We start from the raw sequence: 6,190 nt of genomic DNA on the forward strand, positions 1-6,190 counted from the left end.
ATCACAAAAAAAAAAAACAAATAACAAAAGACACACACTCAAAATCTGGAAACGTATACAATAATACATGCAATAATTTACACACTCAGATCATATAATAGACAAAACAAAACAAAATACCCCCCCCAAAAAAAAAACAAAACAAACCAAAACAAAAAAAAACAAACAAACAAACAAACAAACAAAAACAAAAACAAAACAAAAACAAAACAAAAACAAAAACAAAAACCCATTAATAACTTCATTATATAAAAAAAAAAAATCAGAACAAACTGTGAAGACGAGAGTTAAACAATCAAAACAAACAAGTCGAATATTTACATATCACCCAAACTTCATAATGAGGCGTAAAACAAACTAAAAACTGGAAATTGCGTTTTCCAAACTTAATTGCCCATTATAAGAAAACACCAAAAACTCAATGTCTCACGGATGTAACTTAACTTTCAGATGACATCTTTTCTTCCTTGGTAAGAGTAAACAACGACGCTACACTGAAGTCAGAAAAAGACACAGAAAAACAAAAAACAAAAACAAACAAAGCAAACAAACAAACAAATTCAAACAAACAAATAAAAACAAACAAACCAAACATACAAACAAATAAATAAAAACAAATAAAAACAACAAACAACAAACAAAACAACAAACAAACAACAACAAAAAATAAAATAAACAAAAACAATTTAATATAGAAGATAGAAGCAACCAACCAAACAAAGAAGCAGCATGAAGGAAACCAAAACAATAACAAATAGACTTCTGAAATCAATTTGTCATGTAAGTCGAAAGCAAACTGATGTCAAAACTTTTGTCAGCAATGTTTTTGATCTACCTATTGTTTGCAAAGTTCCTAAAATTTCTGTGAAAGAGTAACCAAGGGAACCAAAACTCGATTGAAAATTAAAAAAAAATAGAATCCAAGGATAAAGACTATCAGAATACAATTAAATTGAAATTAAAATCTATGATTTTCAACTCTTGACACTTCTATTCCCCATACTTAGTAAGAATCCCGATTCAAAAACACTATACATCGTTGTTTTTCCAAAAGAGATGGTACACCTAGCTACAAATATATATTTTTTTGGTAGAGATTTTTCATACTTTGTAAAAAAATTCAAATATACGGAAAAAATTTTCAAAATGCTGGAATTTCTTATCTACAACATATTTGTCCAGTGTGGTGGACGCAGTTTAAAAAATATAAAACAAAACCAACCCCCCACCCCCACCCCCCCAAAAAAAAATCATTACCAACTATTGTAGAAGAAACTGAGTATTTTTCAATCAAGCACTGATATCTAAAACAGAACTTAGTAAAAGGACCATTTAAGACGCGTTTCATCATAACCCTGCTTCAGGAGTCAGTTTCGCAAATGTATATGGCGTAGTTAGTACTTCCTCTAGCGTAGCGAATCAATTGTTAAGTGTAAATACTATATGCAGTAGATGAAGGTGTATTGCAGCCAGCACAGGTATGGAAAATGTATTTTATTAAAATTAGTTGTCTCTTTTATCATAATTTTAAGATTTAAGATTTTATTTAGTTAACTCAGTAACATGAGCAAAACAAATTGAAACATATTTTATACCTAATACTAGTATGTAACATATACGAGTTTAAACAGATACATTTAAACAATACGAAAAATAACGTCATAATATTATTAAACATAATGAAGAACACCCATCATCACCCATCATCACCAAACATCACCCATCATCACCCATCATCACTAAACATCACCCATCATCACCCATCATCACCAAATATGAAAATAATAAATAACAAATACTTCTAGAATTAGAACAATAAGACTATAATTTTTTCATCTACCCGTTTTTATGGGAATAATTAAGTTTGATAACCTTAGTTTTGTTATCTAGACTCTATGATTTTATTGTAACTTTAATAAATATTTGTCCAATCCAAATTCTACTTTTAATGATCCATGAAATAGACCTCGAGATGAAATTGAAATCTTACTGTACCATTGTGTGATGAATTGGTCCTTTAAAACTTTTGATAAAATATTCTTGTTAACAAAATCTGACTGGTTAATAAAAATATGTCCAAAAACCAGTCTGATTAAAAACTATTTCAATGTAATCTATCCATTTAAAATGACACATGTGTTGGTTTTTTAGTTTCAACATTAACAGATATAAAGAATTACCAAGCTTTGAACTATTTGCCAGTTAACACCAGAAAGAAATCATCCGCTGCTTCACACGAACTCTAGAGGAAATCTCCCTAGCTCCCCATACACCATGACATTTAGGGTAGTAGTCCTAACGTTTAAAAATTCTCTTACAAAATTTTAAATGGATCCGCTCTAATATCAGAAGATCCTCGTAACCCCAAACTTCACAACCATACATAAAATTGGTTCTATCATGGCGTCAAATAGTTTTAACTATAAATCAATAGGATTGATCTCATTTCTGATGCATTTATATATATATAATACCGATACGTTTGCGCTCTGTCTATCAACTTCTTTCTAGTATCAATTAATGTACCGTTATATTTGAAAATAACACTAACATATGAGAAAGATTCAACAATATTTAATTTAGCACCTTGAAGTGTAAATTCACAGATATCTTTGGATTCCTTTTCCTAAACACCATCACCTTGGTTTTCTTCACATTTACATCTAATTTCCATAGATCACAATATGGCTGGAATATATTTATTTTTTGTTGCATACCATTTTTTTATTCGGATAAAATAGCAGTATCATCTGCCAATAAAATGACAAACAATTCAAAATATATATGTAATTCATCAGAAAATTTCTGTTTTAATACATCAAGTGAAACCCCTCCTAAATTTCTAAAATATTCCTCTGAGTCATTCAAAATAAAATGAAAAGAAAGGGTGATAAGTTCTCTCCCTGTCTTACGCCAATGTTACATGGAAAAAAATCAGAAGTTACTCCATTATATTTTACACAAGATTTTATACCTTTGTGCACATTAAATATAATATTAAAACATTTTCCCTTTATGTTATTCAACTTTAACTTTTGCCAAAGACAAGATCTTGAAATTGTATCAAAAGCCTTTCTAAAATCAATAAATGTGCACAAAAGCTTTCTACCAAAAGTAAAATATAGTTCAATAAGTGCATGTAGTACAAATCACTATCTACAGTTGAATATCCTTTACGAAAACCAGATTGGTCCTCCGATATAGAAGAAATTTCATTGGCAAGGAAATTAACTCTAATGTTTAAAATCGATGTAAATAACTTTCTAATGCAGCTAATTAAAGTAATATGTCTATAATCACTTGGGTCTGTTTGAGATCCCTTATTTTTGTAAATAGGTATAATTCCAGTTGTCCAAGATTCTGGAATAATTCTAGAATCAAAAATTACATTAAAAAGTTTACAAAATAGCGATATAAAAAACAAATCGGCTAGGAGAGGAGCACAGTTAATGCCAATTTTTTGTTGACAAATAGCCCCTCCAAATGTGGCAAATATGTTATCAATGTGAAATCAAGTATATCGCAAAACTGCTTTTCTGTGTAGCACACTTAACCCTTCTGCGATGTTTAAGAAAAATATGTGGATTTGTAATCAAGAACAACATAAGGTTTTTTGAATCAGTAAAATATTTACGAATAAGTCTTTCCAAACGAGATTTCAATTTATCATGTGGCAATTTAGTGTAAAAAGTCAAAATTTTGGAGAGTGCTAATTTCAGAGAAAAAAAAATGCGGGATTTTAGGTTTTGAAGTAACTCTATTTTATTTCAACATATGATGGACATTTTATGAAGTTTGGGAATCCAATACAAGTAAGGTAAGGCAAGTCCTCACATTTTGCTCCGATGTTGAGAGAAGACATGAAGGACTATGGTTGTTTAAGATTTCATCTTTGTAAAAAGCAGTACGTTTATATGTGGCATTACCTGCGATGTTAATATACAAGACCAATTTCTTAATAAGGCAATTGAGGTAATGGGCTTTTAACAGGTAAAAAGAATATGAAATAACTAATCTAACAGGTACAAAGAAACAAAATAGATGAGCAACCCAGGCTGAGCGTCCTCTGCCTTTTCTAGAAGATCTTGCGGAAATTTGACGTCCACGGCAGACGAAAGACGAAAGGAAAACTATGACACGGTGAACAAATCGGTTTTCATGATGCAGATGGATACACCATAACGATAAAAATATTTGAACTATGTATTCAATGTTTATACTTCTACCCAAGAGAAATCATTTTTAGGAGGCTTGAGCATCTGATGTCCATTTTTTCGGGGGCGGGGTCGTATTGCTTGAGCTTTGGTTTTTTATGTGTCGTTTTGTTTTCATTGCTTCTCTTCATTTTTGTGTGTAATCATTTCACTCTGTTCGCTACATTGTGTATGACTTTGAATTATCCCACAAGTGACGCTTTGGTATTTGGACAAAATTGGTGTTGGCAAATATACTGGCTGTGTTTTGTGAATGCTGGCGAAATTTTCTAAGATGAGATTTTATAAATTAGGAGTTCGATATTAATACATAACATCATAAAATGAAAAGAATAAATAGTGTATGAATTTATATATATTGGAATTCGTTTTGTGGTCAAGTTATTACACTTTGATCTAAGTAACTAAAATATTTTGTCTTATTCAGTATAACGTATTAAAAACTTTTTTCTTGATTCATTCATCTTGTTAATCATTTTATGAAACTTTACGCTCTCTATTGGTTCTTTAATATAAATGCATACAAGAATGATATCTTTTTGCATCTGGTGGAACCGGTTTTTTTTTCTAAGAAATACCAATACGACAGAGACATAAGGAATGCAAACAATTATTGGAAACGGAAGTCAAATTGTGTCGTGTTATATGTTTTCGTACATAAAAATCCTTTATATCAATCTGGAATCTAAAAATAGTTAAAAAAGATAATACATGGCTATTATTTCAAGAGCGTTTTTGCCATATTTATATGATGAATCTTTTGAAATATTTCTGAGCAAATCAAGTGATGTAGCTTGAAATCAAATAATTGTCTTTTCATGCATTCATATAGAGAAAGCATTCTTGAGTGAAATTATGTTGTCAGATGGGTGGGTTCAAAAAAATTCACTTAACCCATCATTATAGTATTTAACACGAAGAGTAACATAATAAACGGAATAACATTTAATGTATTGACACAGTGTATTAATAAATTTAACTGATAAAATCAAGACAATGGAATAGTCAAAAGGAAAGGCCATTATAACAACCGGGGAAATGGAAACAACCCCAATGGTGTCAACTTGATACATACATTTAAGATGGAAATGGTAGTTTACATCATGTTGTCCGCTTCCATTACTGTTAACTGTTTTTGGTATATTGCATTACAAACAGGAATCGCAACCGAGTTGAGTTAGTAAAAACGAGAGTACAGAAAATATATTGACGATGTCATAAAAATCCATAGTCTGATAATTTAGTTTGTAACAACCTTTCTGATTGGCTGGTTCTCTTTGCGCAAACAAGGTTATTTTGTATACTCTGGCTTGGTTCTATGTCGTCATTAACGTCGATTGGTCCGCTCTCCGCGTTTAAGTAATCCCAAATAAAACAACTTTTATAACGAATCAATTTTTGATATTTGGACTGTCATCCATTAGAAATAAAATTATAAGGAATATTTCTAATTTCTGAACAGATTATACTCAATAACTTGATTTGGGCAAGTATACACTTTTAATAAACAGTTAGCGCTTTATAAGAGTAAACTGCGACAAACCAGGTCATTCGTATTATCTGTCCAGAAATTAAAGAGTAATCAAGGGAACCAATGTTATAGTGTTAAACAAAAGAATGTAATCCAGGGACAAAGACCAGACATGGAAAACAGACATACACAACAAAGAACACAAAGTAACTAAAATCATACATACAAAGTAACAAAAGCAAATGAGCAAATCAGACTCCACTAAAAACTAGGAGCATGCACCAACTGCACCGGTAGGATAAGCGTCCTATATTTTTTCTAGCAAAACCCGCCTAGTTGCTCATAAGTCCGGGGTAGACAAACGAGGAAAGAAAAACTATGACCCATTGAATAAATTAGTTTTCATGGCGCAGATCGACACACCATAACGATCCACGAGCCCACGATGACAACCATAAAACTTCTGTAGTGATGACTACAATCGTGTAGCAAAATAGCGACATAA

The sequence above is a fragment of the Perna viridis genome, chromosome 12 (assembly GCF_037379345.1).
Source record: "Perna viridis isolate PV_CMFRI_1.1 ecotype Kerala chromosome 12, ASM3737934v1, whole genome shotgun sequence".
Lineage (NCBI taxonomy): Eukaryota > Metazoa > Mollusca > Bivalvia > Mytilida > Mytilidae > Perna > Perna viridis.